The sequence below is a fragment of the Camelus ferus genome, chromosome 1, assembly GCF_009834535.1.
Source record: "Camelus ferus isolate YT-003-E chromosome 1, BCGSAC_Cfer_1.0, whole genome shotgun sequence".
NCBI classification, from domain to species: Eukaryota; Metazoa; Chordata; class Mammalia; order Artiodactyla; family Camelidae; genus Camelus; species Camelus ferus.
This window is the reverse complement of record NC_045696.1, coordinates 63035212-63050124: the sequence shown is the minus strand read 5'-3', so window position 1 is coordinate 63050124 and position 14913 is coordinate 63035212.

Genomic DNA, 14913 nt, shown 5'->3' with positions numbered 1-14913 from the left:
TCTCCTCATCAACTCTTGACCCTTCTTAACCCCGCTCTCTAGTCTCTACTTACACATGTGGTTGTCTCTGCCTAGAGTGCTCTTCAAGACCCAGTTCAAATGTTGCCTCCTCTGTCTCTCTGGGTTTCCAATTTATCAGCTTGAATCTGCATCATAGCCCTTTATTACACTGTCATTGTGTGTTTACCCATCTGTCTTCCCTCCAAGCTGTGACCTCCTTGACAGTAGATGCTTTGTCTTATTTGTCTCCGTATGCCGTCGCCAGGACAGTGTCTGACACAGAGGAAGAAATAAAAATTAGAGATCCTGGAGACTGAAAAGGGTTCTATTGCATACTTTTTATATAAACTTTTTATTGAACCATAACACATATACAGATAAGGACACACACAAATAAGTGTTCAGCTCTGTGTGTTTTCAAAGCAGATCTACCTTCATCAGTAAACAAGAGCCTTACCAGCACCCCAGAAACTTCTCTTACACCTTCTTCAGTCATCACCCGGGGGTAACCACTATCTTGACTTCTAACATCATGGATTAATTTTGCCTGTTTTTGAACTTCATATAAATGGAATCAGTGTGTACTCTTTTATGTCTGACTTCTTTTACTTAACATTTTATTTCTGTGAGCCATCCACTGTGTGTGTGTAACAGTAACTGTTGATTCTCATGGCTGCATAGTGTTCCATTGTGTGAATATCCCACAATTATTTATCCATTCTCCTGTTATTGGACATTGGGCTGTTTCTGGCTTTTACAAATAGCCCCACAATGAATGTTCTTGAACACATTCACATTCCTTTGCTGGATATAAACCCGAGAGCGGGATGGCTGGGTTATATACTCAAGTGCTATAAATGCTCTGTATGTTCTCATTACTCAGCAAGCCCAGGAACAGAGGTCTAGACGCCGGAACCACACAATCCGAGTCTGTGCAACGTGGCCTCTGTCCAGCCCCTTCATTTTCATACAAGAAGCCTGAGACTCAGGTTTTGAGTGTGACTTGCCCCAGGTCTCCTCATTTCCGGACCAGTATGAATCTACACTAAGTGTTGGTCATATACCTCTTAGTGTTCACGTGAGGGAACACTCCTCTCTCATCCAGGAATGACCACAAGCCACTCCAATTGGTCCAAGAAACACGATTGTTTATTAAGTGTCTGTAAAGTGCGGCACATGGTGTCGTATGTTTACATGCATCATATGTTTGTGTTATGTAGTATCCCTAATCCTTATGACAACACTTCAAGACAGGTAATGTCAACTCTGCTTTTCCGATGGGAAAATGAGCTCAGAGAGGATGACTAACTTGCTCACGTTTCCACAGGAAGTGGCAGAGGTGGAATTTGCACTCTGCTTGTAACTCCTTGGGAGACAGAGGAGCCAGAATCTCTTCTGAAGCGATTGTTTGGATGCAGGGAAACACTTTCTTCCCCTCAGGCCCTAGGGCCTCTCCCAAGAATAGATAGTCCAATTTTCTATCACAGACCACGTGACTAAAAGAAGGCCGCTCAACAAGGCGTGCACTTCATATAAACGCAGCTTTCCCTGTGAGTGATGGCCTCTAGCCATTGTGATGTAAACGCCTCTATTTGAAAGTTGCAGTGGGGGTGAGCCCATGCTCCTCCAGCTGTTCCCAGAAGCTTCTAGGACAGTGAACTTGCTGTTCAGAAGCTAACTGAACTCATTTTGGAGGAGCTAGAACACAGGCTTCGTTATTCCCAGAATCTTTGTGGATATCCCCTTCCCGCTCCGTCCCTTACCCTATAGGATACCCCCAAGAAGATAGATGATAATCATCATCATTAGGTATATATTGTGCCATGTACTGACTGATTGCTCTTACATGAATGACTTCATTTAGTCCTCCCAATAACATTTTGAGGTAGACAGTTATTATCCCCGTTTTACAAATGAAGAAATGGATGCTTAGAAAGGTGAAGTAACTTACCTGACGGCACACGGTATGTGAATGAGCTGGGCTTCCCCACCTGCCTGCACAGCAGCTGGCTCTGCTCCCTTTGGCTGGCCTGATGCATGGATGCACCAAAGAATGCTTGCTTACTGATTGATACTGCGCTTTGATTTAGGGTTTTGTTGTTGTTTTCTTGTTTTTGTTTTTTTAACCATTCTCTGGGAATGTTTACAGTCTTATCACAACCACCACAAGCTAATAAAGTAAATCCTGTATTTGCTGAGGACAGTTCTCCCCTACCTTCCACCTTGGAAAGAGGTAGGATTTCCTTTTCTTACTGAAATCAGCTTAAATAATCTATTTAGCTAAGAAAGAGAAGGGTGGGACAGGGAGAGCATTTCAGGGAGAATCTGGGTGTGGAGGGCACTGGAGTTGGGAGCGTGGACAGTACCAAGCAGCCATGGGGTTTGGTTTGGCTTCTAACTGCCCTCGCTGCATCGTCTTTGACCTTCCTCCAGCTTCTTTTCAGTTGATAGGGCTTCATGGCAGCAGGCGGGTGGGGTCAGTGTGTTTGTGGATCATTTTATTTTTTAATTTTAAATGTTTTTTGTGGACTATTACTTTTAGAATTTTTGAAAAACATTGAAAGGATTTGCGCTATTTTGAAATTACACATGTTGGTAGGGATATAGCTCTTCATTTTTCTGTTTGGTTATTATTTTATAAAAAGGACAAATTTTATCAGAAGAACGCTTAAGGTTTTTAGTGTTTGTCTTCTCCACTTTACAGATGGAAATTCAGTGTATCACCAAGTGAGCCATCTCTGTGGGAATTCAGATTTCCTGCTCTTTCTAGCCTCTCTGTACTTGGCGTTAACTAAAGAGCCGCTGCTAGATCCTAGGTCCGCAGAATTAGCAGGTGACTCTCTGGGCCATATGCTGAGGAAGACGGCTGTTTTACCCAAGTTCACTGAATGGGGAATTGGAAAGGCACCTAAAAGTCTGCTGGCTTCTCTCTCTTCTCCCAAACTCCCTCCACTAACTAATGATCTTGTGCATGTGTGTAGAGGGAGAGAGGGAGAGAGAGAGAGAACAAAAAGAGGAAGAATGAGAAGAAGGAAAAAGAAGAAGAAGAAAAGGGAAAGTAGGAGGGAGAGGGGAGAGAGAGGGAGGGGAGGGGAGAGGGAGGGAAAACAAGACTATACTGGGGCTTTCTGTTCCAAGGTAGGCTATAACACACAGCAAAGAACTTCCAGTCTTTTAAAATTCCCTCTGATTCTTGCCAACACCTGACATGGTAGTGGTAGGGAAAAAAAAATCTTTTGGAAGGAAAACTACTGACTAAGCCATTTCCCAAAGCCACGTCCAAAGAGATAAGCCTGGGAACAAACACTTAAGCCCTTTCTTTCTTTCTTTCTTTCTTTCTTTCTTTCTTTCTTTCTTTCTTTCTTTCTTTCTTTCTTTCTTTCTTTCTTTCAAATTGTTTTGTGCTTCTTTTCCCTCTGAAAATCTCATTTTACCACTGGGGCATGAATATCAATCAAGTTGGTAATGGAGTAACCTCAGATGGCAGCCAAGAGCCAACACACTAATTAAAGGCATGACCTGGCCTATGTTACTTAACCCGGCTGTATCTTAGTGTCTGCATATGTCAAAGCCATTTGTATGCGTCAGGGACTATTCAGACTTGAGAGATGAAGGTTGTCAGTGTTTGGGCTGTGCTGGGAGGAGACTAGGTTTTGCAACATCACAGGTTTATTGTCATCCCCACAGTGATCCTATAGAAATTTTGCAACAGAGATTTCCAATCTGTTCAGATGAGAAACTATTCTCAGTTTTCCCTGGTGCACAGTGGAGATGTTGAGAATTTCAGTTATTCCTCTGATTAGAATCTAAATGGCTATCACTTTCGCGATAATATGGAGATCACCACCGCTTTGGGGCTGTTTTAATTTTCTTTTGTGTTCAGGCTTTCTACCCAAGTTACCTGGAGCAAATTAATTCAGTTAGAAGAGCTTTTATGAGCCTAATAAGATGGGACTCATCTCAAAATGCCCGAGGATCTCTAGATGAGGTGGGGGGTGATTCTTTGAAGTATAGATTATTACAAGACAGGAGCTATGTTCAATTCAGGCCTTCAAGGGTGCTCACAATTTAGCTGGGGGGCTGTGATCCTACTCTCAAGCTTATTTGATGTGCACCAATGCTAAGAATGTGCCCTTGTCGCGGGGGTGGGGGGTAGGTATAGCTCAGTGGTAGAGCGTGTGCTTAGCATGCACAAGGTCCTGGGTTCCATCTCAATACTTCCATTAAGTAAGTAAGTAAGTAAATAAATAATAAATAAACCTAATTACCACCTCCACCAAAAAAAAAAAAAAAAAAAAAAAAAGAATATGCCTTTGAAATGACAATGGGGTGACATCACTAGAAGACTGTCATCCACATGTAACTTGGTCTGTACTGCAATGGATTCTCATGTTGTTCTCGCAGCAAAGAGAAATTTCAATGTCAGGTTCTCAGATTCTGAGTCACTAAGAAGCCCTTGACTCTGAGGGTCAGCCCCAGAAGCTGAGGTCCCAAGCAGTCTGCCAGGCTTCTTGGAGGGTAGATTCAAGAGTCAGTGCCTATGCATTAATTCCCAACAAGAGCCCATTCTGTTGGTATGTGCAACGTGTTGTGCGGCAAAGTGCAAATTTCAAGAGCCTCCGAATTGTTGAGAGAAAATGTCTCGTTCAGGGAGCAACTGGAATCAGGTTCCTATCTGATCCTCTTGAATTGCTCTATTTTCTCTTGACTGCATTTAAATGATGTTTGGGGATAAAGTATGCAAATATGAGACACAGGCTGCCGCTGTGGAAACAAAGTGGGAATAATTATTACTTTGTGTTCTAAGCAAAAGAAGGTTACATATTCTAATTCTAGAGGTCTAAGAATGGAAGTTAGAAGGAATGAAAATTAAATGGAGAAGAAATATATCCTAGGGCAGAAAGGGGATCCCCAAAGTTGATGTGTCCCAAGATGTCTTCATTTATTCTTTAACACCACATCAACAATCATAAATGATTTTATTTGAAAGACCTGCCTATGTTAAACTGTTAACCTACAGACTACACAGCATGCCGTGGGAACCTGCTGTGGTGGGTCATGCCCACCTTCTGGCTATCCTGAGAGGAAATGGAAAGTTTAAGTCACTGGTTTAAGTAACGGAGCCCAGAATTAAACTGCAGATGACAAAGCACTCCTTTGGCTCTGGTTGTGAAAGTTACCTTTGAAGTACAAATGCTCCAACCACAGAGGGAGCAGGAGAAATTTGTCTCTTTAGGGATATTTATCCTCACCTTCTCTTTTACCATATCCCTCCTAGTTCCAAAGTCTGTTTGAGGGAGGAGGGGTCTGAAATCAGTACCCTTAGCAACAGAAAATCATAGACCGAGGGTCTACGGGGAGGCTCTTGGGAAACTAAATAGCCCCGCCTCCTCATTATTATTCTGAAGGACTTCTCGTCCCAAGGCAGGAAGGGATTTGCCCAAAGTCATAAGTTGATTGGAAAGGAGCGGGGTTAAAATGCCATCATATTTGCATTTAAAAAAGATTCTCTCTGGATATATACCCAAGAGTGGGAGTGTTGTATCATATGGTAGGTCTATTGTTAGTTTTTTGCAGAACCTCTGTACTGTTTTCCATAGTGGCTGCACCATACATCAGCAAAAGATAAAAATGCCAACTTGAAAACACACGTGCACCCCAATGTTCAGAGCAGCAATTTTTGAAATGGTCAAGATATGGAGGCAGTCTAAGTGCTCAACAGACGAATGGATAAAGAAGATGTGATGCATACAAACACAATGGAATATTACTCAGCCATGAAAGAGAATGAAATTCTGCCATTTGCAACAGGATGGATGGATGTGGAGGATATTATGCTTAGTGAAGTCAGATAGTGAAAGACCAATTATGTTATCACTTACACAAGGAATCTAAAAAATTAAACAAACAACTGTATATAACAAAACAGACTCACAGATAAAGAGATCAAACCAGTAGTCACCAGTGGAGAAAGGAAAAATGGGGGGGGGTAAGAGATGGATAAGGGATTAAAAGAAACTAGTATGTATAGAAAAATAAGCTATAAAGATATATTGTACGGCACAAGGAATGTAGCCAATATTTTATAATAACTTTAAATGGAGTATAATCTATAAAAATATAGAATCACTATGTTGTACATCTGAAGTTAATATAGTATTATGAATCAACTATATCTCAAAAAAAAAAATACTCTCTGGTGACTGTGGGTCTGAGACTCTCAAGATCACTGGGTTCTAGAAGAGCCATAGCAGTAAGCTTGGGCCAGGGTGGTAGGGGTGGACATGGAGAGGAAAGGACAGATTTGAGAGAAGGTGTCTCCCTGGCTGACCATCATGGCTAACTGGATATTTCAACATATGAAAGAAAAGTTGATTTGGAAACCTGGCCAGGCCAGGGAAGGGGAGTGGAGGGATCTTGTGAATCACAGTGGCATCAACGCACGGAAGTCAGGCCTCCTTCCTTTCTCACTCAGAGAAGCCCCAGAATCCTTGATCCTCGTACCCCGTAACAATTTCTTTTATCTGTAGTTCTTAAAGCATTTTGCAAAGATGCTCCAGCATGGGAAGGGGCGGGCCGGACAACTTGGCCTGCCATTAAGTGACTTGAAAAGTCGTCGATTTTGAGTGTAATTTCAAACTTGGAGGCAACTCAAGTGGATACAAGGTCACTGGTGGTGGTCATTCCACCCGAAGTAAATAGGACTCAAAGACAAGACTGGTTTGAGAAAATGGTCACAGTCCCTCATTTCCATCATGCTGAAGGAGGATGGCCCCTCACTCCTGAAATACTTTGACCTGCTCCAGAGAATTTTTGCTGCCCAGTTCAGGGTTTTTTCTTAATTAAAAATTTTAAAAAATTTTTTATTGAAGTATAGTTGTTTTACAATGTTGTGTTAGTTTCTGGTGTACAACATAGTGATTCACTTATACATATATTAGTATATTCCTTTTCGTATTCCTTGTTCATTATAGGCTATTACAAGATATTGAATATAATTCCCTGTACTACACAGTAGGACCTTGTTTATCCATTTTACATGTAGTAGTTAGTATCGCCCAGTTTTTAATATAATTTCTAATCAGTCAATTAGTCGGCATTTATTATATGCTTGCTTTAATAACATAATAACTAGGAGTTACTGAGCACATTATATCTGCCAGGTACTGCTCTAAGCCATTTACTTATAGTGACTCTGAGGGGAGGGAGGGACCTTCTTACAAATGCTGAGACTGATCCTCGGAGAGGCAGGCTGGTTGCTAAGCCAGGGCTCCAAGCATCACAGTGTGCTGCCTGCGAATCCCTTTCCTCCGTGCCCAGCACCTTGTTGGATACTACAGAGAGAAATGCATCACCAAGTCACCAGACCATTTTCCAATTCACCAGACCTAGGAAGCTTCCTTGCACTGACAAGTCCAAAGAATTTCCTTTCTGTCCTTTCATTATCACCTCCTATTTTCCATTTTCCCCCAACTCTTGGTATCATTTGAATTTCCCCTTGTGACAGATTCCATTCTCCAACTTTCCCCATCCCAGCTCTCTCTCTCTCTCTCTCTCTCTCACACACACACACACACGCACACACACATGCACACACACACGCACACATGCAAAGGCGCAGGTGAGAGACCCTTTCTCTACCTCCTTCCTGGAAGGAGCAATCCCTGCAGAGGATGGAGGCCATTGGAGGGATACTGGCGAGCTGCGCTCTCTCTCCTCCCCTCAACCTCACCCTCCAGTGTCTGAAGGCATCTGCTGTAGGAGGAAGCTGGGCTTTGGGGAGCAGCCAGCACCCAGCCCACCAGGCCAGCCCCGTGCCCTCTTGTCCTTAACGCTGGGTGGACCCTCCACCTCTGCCCCGGGCTCTGCGGCTCCTGTTTCTGCTTCTGCTTTCTGGGCTTTGAGGTCTGTGCTTCCTGCTTCTGCTCCTCCTGCTGCTGCTGCAGCCTCTTCCTTTCACGGCTCCTCTCTCCTCCCTCTGTGCTTCCTCCTCCTTCCTCTTTTTCTTCTTCTCTGTTTCATTCACTTCTGTCTCCACTTTCTTTCTGCTGGGGCTGCTCCTGCCGCTCACGCTTTACTTCTGCTTCCGCTTTTTCTTCTTTCCCCTCCGCCTGCTTTTTCAGCTGCTTTGGTTTTGGCTTCAGCTTCTACTTTCTCGGCTTTGGGTTTTTCTGCTTCTGCCCCTTCTGCTGCTGCCGCTGCTTCTCCTCCTCCTCCTCTTGTCCTCCTTCCCCTCCTTCCTCACCTCCTGTCTCCTCTGCTTCTTTCACTTCAGTTCTGCTTCTTCCACTTTGGTTCTGCTTCTTCTGTTTGTGCTTCTTCTGCCTCTTAAACATCTGTTCCTGCTGCTTCTGCGTCTCCTGTTCCTGCTGCTCCTGTGTCTGCTCTGCTTTTCTGTCTCTGCTTTGGCAGCTGATGGCTTCTGCCCCCTCCCCGCCGCCCTTTTTTTTTTTCCTGCTGCTGCTTCTCCTTCTACTACTTCTTCTCCTCCATCTCTTCCTCCTTCCTCCTTCTCAGTCTTCCTTCTTCCTCTTCTTCTGCTTTTTCTGCTTCTCTTATTTTTTCTGCTCTTCCTCCTTCTCCTCTTCCTTGTCTTCTTCCTCCTCCATTTCCTCTTCCTCCTCTTCCTGCTGCTCAGGTTGGAAGTGCTAAGTTTGTGGTGCCTAGGAGACATCTCTCCCTACTTCCTCTGGTGCGTCCAGTGCCCTCTAAGAGCTGCAGAATTTCTGCCAGCTTAGGACTGGCTGGTCCACCTTCAATGCAGTCTCGTTAGTAAGTGATGAATATTAACAAGAAGCTCTCACAGAGGAACAGTGCTCTGTAACTTGTTATTTAAAAACCCATTAATTCATTTGATTCTTGTAGTAGCCACAGTGGGTAGAATGGGGGAACCAAGGTTCAGAGACATTTCCATGCTTCCCAAAGCCACTCAGAAAGGCACAGAGCTTTGTTAGAACTTAGGGTTCACTCCCTGCCCTGGGTTCACAGTAGGGACTAGCAAATTTGTTTGCTTGTTTGTTTTTCAAATAAGTTTTATTTTTTAAATAAATTTGAAGTTCATAGCAAAGTTGAGTGGGAAGTACAGAGAATTTCCACAGGGTCTTACATTTTTGCAAGGCTTAAAACGTTCCTTTGCATCTACGATTTCACTTGTTGGAGAAACATGTAGAGAAATTATCAGCCCAGAGAGAGAAGGGATTCAGCCGTGGCCACACAGCAAGGAAGTGACATCTGACCGGGGTGAGACCCCCACTATCTTGCCCAAGGACTCAGAGGGGACTAGTGCCACTCAGAAAATCAGTGGGGCAGTGAGTGGTAGGGGTTGGCACTGGGCCAGCTTTTTTCTCAGTCTATCACCAGCCCCTCTCACTCAGGTCCTGGCATGAGAGAGACGTCCAGATCTGGTTCTCTGAACTTTTCCATCTTTAAGGAGAATTCTAGGGACTCCAATTCAGGGCAGAAAACCAATAAACATGGGAGTAGCTTTTTAAGAAAGATTCAATTGACAGGTTGAAAGTGCGTCAAGGCCGCAGGACAATTAGAGTGTGCTGGGCTCCAAACTCTGAGCAGATGCCATCCTGGTTGGGAGCCAGGCTCTGGGAGTAGAAAGGCCAGTCCTTGAGCACCAGTCCTGGCAAGGCCTCTACTGGTCTCCAGCCAGTAGCTCCTCTCTGCGGCCAACACTGCACAGGCCCCAGGAGAACGGAAATGGAATTTGGTGAAACTCATAGCCTGCTTTTACTAACCATTATATCCCATTGAAGAAAAAATGACTCAATGACACTTTAAAGAACAATAAGGCAGACTTTATTCAGGGAGACCAACACCCTAGGTAGAGGTACTACTGCAATGGGGTTTTGCGGTGGGGGAGAGAGAGTGGGCTCAACTCCAAATGCAGCATGGGCAAAGGGAGCTTACAGCTGGTGAGCAGGGCGGGGACCAGTGGATGGCGTTACTGAGAGACGTCAGGGATAAGTGGGGTTCTGGCAAAACTGCCTGAAAAGAATTCTTGCTGAAGTTACACCAGGTTGATCAGATATCAACTAGGGTCTGGTGGAGGGTGAGTACGATTCTGATCACCAAGTCCAATGTGTGGGAGTCTCCCCCCAACACTGCCACATGATTCTTCCACACCAGCTGGGTGTCTTATAATTCAACTCAGTTCTGATACTGTCTACCTGGAGATAGTATCAGAGTCCACAGGTTAAGGGCTCGGGCCCACAAGACTGCCCTTGACTTCAGATGCCAATCACCAGTCCAGGGTGTCACCCATGCTTTTGACTGACTAACTGTAAATCAGGGGTTCGCACACCACTTCCTTTGCTAGAGAGGCTCACAGAACTCAGGGGAACATTTTACCTACTCCATTACTGGTTTATTATAAAAGGATATAACTCAGGGACAGCCAGATGGAAGAGGTGCACAGGGCAAGGCATGGAAGAGGAGAGCAATGCCTCTGTGACCTCTTCAGGCACCAGCCCCCGGCCCTGCGCCTCCGTGTTTTTACCAGCCTGGAAGCTCTCGGAAGCCCATCCATTTGGGTGTTTATGGAGGTTTCATTACATAGGCATGATTAATTAAATCATTGACCATTGGTGATGAATTCAGCCTCCAGGCTCTCTCCCCTCCCCTGGATGTTCCAAACCTTCCATCACATGGTTGGTTCCCCTGGCAACCAGCCCCCATCCTTGGGTGATTCCAAAAGTCACCTCATTAATATCAGCTCAGGTATGGTTGAAAGAGATTTGTTATGAATATTAACACACCTTTATATCTCTTATCACTTAGGAAACTCCAAGGGTTTTAGCTGCTCTGTGCCAGAAAGGGCAAGCAAGACCAAATACATATTTCTTATTATAAATCACAACATCACAGTGAGGACCCTAATTAGACATCAAGAGGGATCAGACAGGGAGGATGAGGGGTTCTAGCTGAACTGATTTAGCAGGATTGTTGCTAAAATTGGACAATGTAGAGACAAACAAGGAAACCAAGGAGAGAATCTTCCCCAATCCTCAGGGCTAAAACCTGTACTAAGCATATAACAGGTACTTAAAAATGTTTGTTTATCGACTGCATACATGCTGGAGCCACAGAAGGGAGCTTTCACTACTTCCTGACATTTCCAACTCCAGCATCTTTATGTTTGTAGAACTCTCGGTGGGTTCTGATTAAGTGCCTGGCGTCTGCAGTGCGGTGGGGTGTCAGGAATAACCGGGTAATGGCTTCCACAGCCAGCCTCGATTTTAGAGGAGATCCGGGGGATAAAGGGATAGAGGTAGTTTTAAAGGGGGAGAGGTGAGCTGACTGTGCCTTGGGCTTGCAGGAAGGAAGGAAGGAGACCTCAGAGAGCTGATTTGGACATGGGAAGAGGGCCTAGGGCTTAACTGTAGAAGGGCTGGTGGAAGCAACTTGGCCTTTTAGTCGTTTATCAAACATGCGCTTGCCTCTTCTTTGTGATGAGTTTCCTGGAAAAGTATTGCATCTCTGTGGAGAAAAAGGGCTCCTCCTGGGTGAGTTCTTTCCAGGAAGTCATTTGAAGGAATGAATTGCAATCCAAGTGTGCAGATGGCCAAAGGCACAATGTGCCACTGCTGCACAGTACCCTCCCTCCCCCTGGAAGAGAGCAACCCCAGCCTTGGGGTTCCACTGGGACCATTTCTGCCTAGCTCGTAAGGACACGCCCGCAGTGTGCTGCAGAGGAAAGGTGTGGCTGCTCAGAGGTGGGAGTCTCCGGAGGAGGTGACGGGGGCTGGACCTTGAAAAGTGGCATGTACCTGGCTGTATGCAGAGCAGCATCTTCAAAGGCGAGGAGGCAGTGGTGTTGTGTGTGGAGCTGCTCTTCCTGTTTGGTTTGAGCAGGAAGGCGCAGCTGAGGTGGGAATCTCAGTCCGGGCCTGCTCAGTGATTTCTGTGTCCTTCCTTTTGAGTTTTTTGACTTCTAACAGAGGGAATTGAGTTAATGACACTCTCCAGTTCATGACACATTGTCATCATTGGTCCCTACAAATTCCTTCTTTCTTTTATTTATTTAATCCCATTTCCCCATCCATTCTAATACACTTGACGTCTTTTGTTCTGTTAGGACATGTTCTTGTATAAGGTGTTGTTGTTGGGTTGCTTAGAAGTCATATTTTAATGTATATAAATGAGATTGGGTTTTCTCTGTCTCACTCTGCTTCTGACTTTTTATTCGGCACTATGGTTTATGCCATGTGTGCATCTGGGCAATGACTTGCACCCACTGCATGTACTGCATGACATCTATCCATGACATTTTGCCTGTCTGTCTCCTGGGGTGGACATTCATGTTGCCCACAACTGGCTCCTTTGCAAAGGAATGCTACTTTGGGAGCTGCCTTTGGGCAGGCTGACAACCTCACAGGGACGACACATGCTCATCCGTCGACAAGCAACTTGTGAGCTCAGCTGGATGTGTCTAGTCAGAGTGGAAGCAGCTGTGACTTCAGATCCTGAAGGATCTGCAAGGCTGCTTACAGGACATCCACATTCATGGTAACCATGTAATGTGGCAATGCATGGGACAAACATTAGGTCTCATTCCTGGCTTTGAAAGGACAATGTGTTCTTTATGCATAATAGGAAGTTTAGGAAGCAAATCCAGGATGTCTGTTTTCCTGAAGGTTGGCCTATGAGTAAACATGGTGTTTGGTTTGATGTGGGGATGGGCTTGGGCAGCACATACTCACAGCAACCAAGAGGGGATGGAATGAAACTGGGAGTGTGTGTGTGTGTGTGTGTGTGTCAGAGAGAGAGAGAGGGAGGGTGACTAGGCTAGAGTAAAGGGTGGAAGAGGGACAGGGCCTCGTTAGGAAAGACTGTCTTTCTTCCCTCTTACCTGTCCATCATTATCATGACTTAGAGATAAACATCTGCTGGGTCCCAGTTAAAGCTTCTAAAGGAAGAGCATGCAGAATAAGCTGTTATTCTTTAACAGAGCTGGATCCTGTCTGTGCTTCCTGTATCTCCAGAAAATGTGTTTTTGATTTGGGGAAACAACTACATTCACGAAGAATCCAGTGGCCCTCCCCCTCATTGGTGTGTCTTTCCATCTGATGCTGCAGATGGATTTGGGCAGCTGGAGATACTGTTTTTCTTCTCAACGTCCTCCTTTCCAGCTGGTCAGGGTGGCTCTGACTTCAGGCTGGACGAGGTAAGAGAGGGTGGGGAACCACAAGAAGCAGTCATGGAATTCCAGGCATTTCCTCCTCCAACTCCAGGATCTGCAGGCAAAGGCTAAAAGGGAATGAGCAGGTTGCAGACTAAACCCCTCAGAACTCCTAGGAATCCCAAATTTACTTTGATCAATTAATTCTCTTCCTGCAAGCCAGATCCTTCAGACAACCCTGTCAGCAAAACAATTAAAGTGGTCCCACCGTTGCCTTGCTGCAGAGGGCAGGGGCAATACTGACATTAAGCATTAGAGATTCACTGAGGCTTACTGGCTGTTTCTGGACATGGAGGGGGCCCATGCACATTTTTTTCACCACTGTCCCACAACATCTAGTATAGTGCCTGACACAGACTATATTTTGTCCTACATAGTCCTACGCCCTCTGGTTCTTTCCATTTTTCCCACTGCTCAAGATGCTTCTGCCCAATTGGTCTTTTGATCATTCTAACATGGCCAGCCTATTCCTAGTCCTACCTCAGGGCCTTTGCACCTGCTGTAACTGCTTCCTAGGACTTTTTACCCCCCAGATTTTTAAATGGCTGGCCCCCTGTCCCCATTACAGTCCCAGCTCTAGCATCACCTTCTCAGGGAAGCCTTCCCTAATAATCCCAGCTAAAGGGCCCCCTCTTGACTTCCTTGCCCCAATAATCCTGGCCGTTCTCTATTCCATTACCCTGTTCTATTTTCTTTATAGCACTTGCCATTGTGTAAGATTCTGTTGCTTATATAATTATTTAGGTATTTATTGCCATCTCTCCCTCTGGACCACATGCTCAATGAAAGTAGGGACATTGTCTTGCTCACCACTGTTTCCCCAGGGCCTACACAATGCCTAGTATAAAGTATGGGCTTAATAAGCATTTGGCAAATCAATCAATGAATGAATAACTGAATGAGTGAATGAGGCGGCCCAGTGGAAAAGAATCTGGAGAGGGGGATGAAAACACTTAGCATAAAATCCTTGTTCCCTTCATGGGAGCTATTGATTCTGCAAAAGCCCCTTCATCTCTTTGAGTCCCAGCTTCCTTCTCAGAAAAATGAGGGAAAGATGTGAAAGCTCCTTATAAGAGGCGAGGCTCTGCCCACTGGTAGTTGTTAAGGTTGTGCTCGGTGGGGACACACATCTCCAACTGGGGTGTAGAGGAACTGAATGGTTTGGCTGCCTTGTGTGTTTCTGTTATCCTATCAAGCAGCCATTGAGGGTTTCCGGAGCATCATTAGATGCCCAGGACTCCTGGGAACTGGGGTCTGCACAGGAGGTGGGTCCTGGCCCTTGATTTAATTGGAGGCAATTAGTGAGCAATGTTGGCCAGCTCTTTATTAGTCATAAGTCTAATGAGCTGAAATGGAGCAAGGCTGAAAAAAATCCATTAACACTAACCATATTTACACTTCTATTGTCAGCCGCACCATTTGTTGGTTTAAAACAAGTTGACTTTAATTTATGAGTGTCATTATTTCTGTCTGGGAGAGATAAAGAACCTGCATTTTTGAAGTATGCGTGCAATGATTATAGCTGAAGGGGACCCATGCCTGTGCTTGGTAGATATTTTTCTAAACCAGTCACTGTCAGCATGGTAGAATTTTCACTCATTCTAAGAAAGAAGCAGACTCCACTCTTCACTTTGAAAGAAGATCTCAGGAACTATGTTTGCTGAGAGACTTCCTTTTTCATCTTAACTGTTGCTCAGATACACCAGGAACCCTAATCCTTGGGG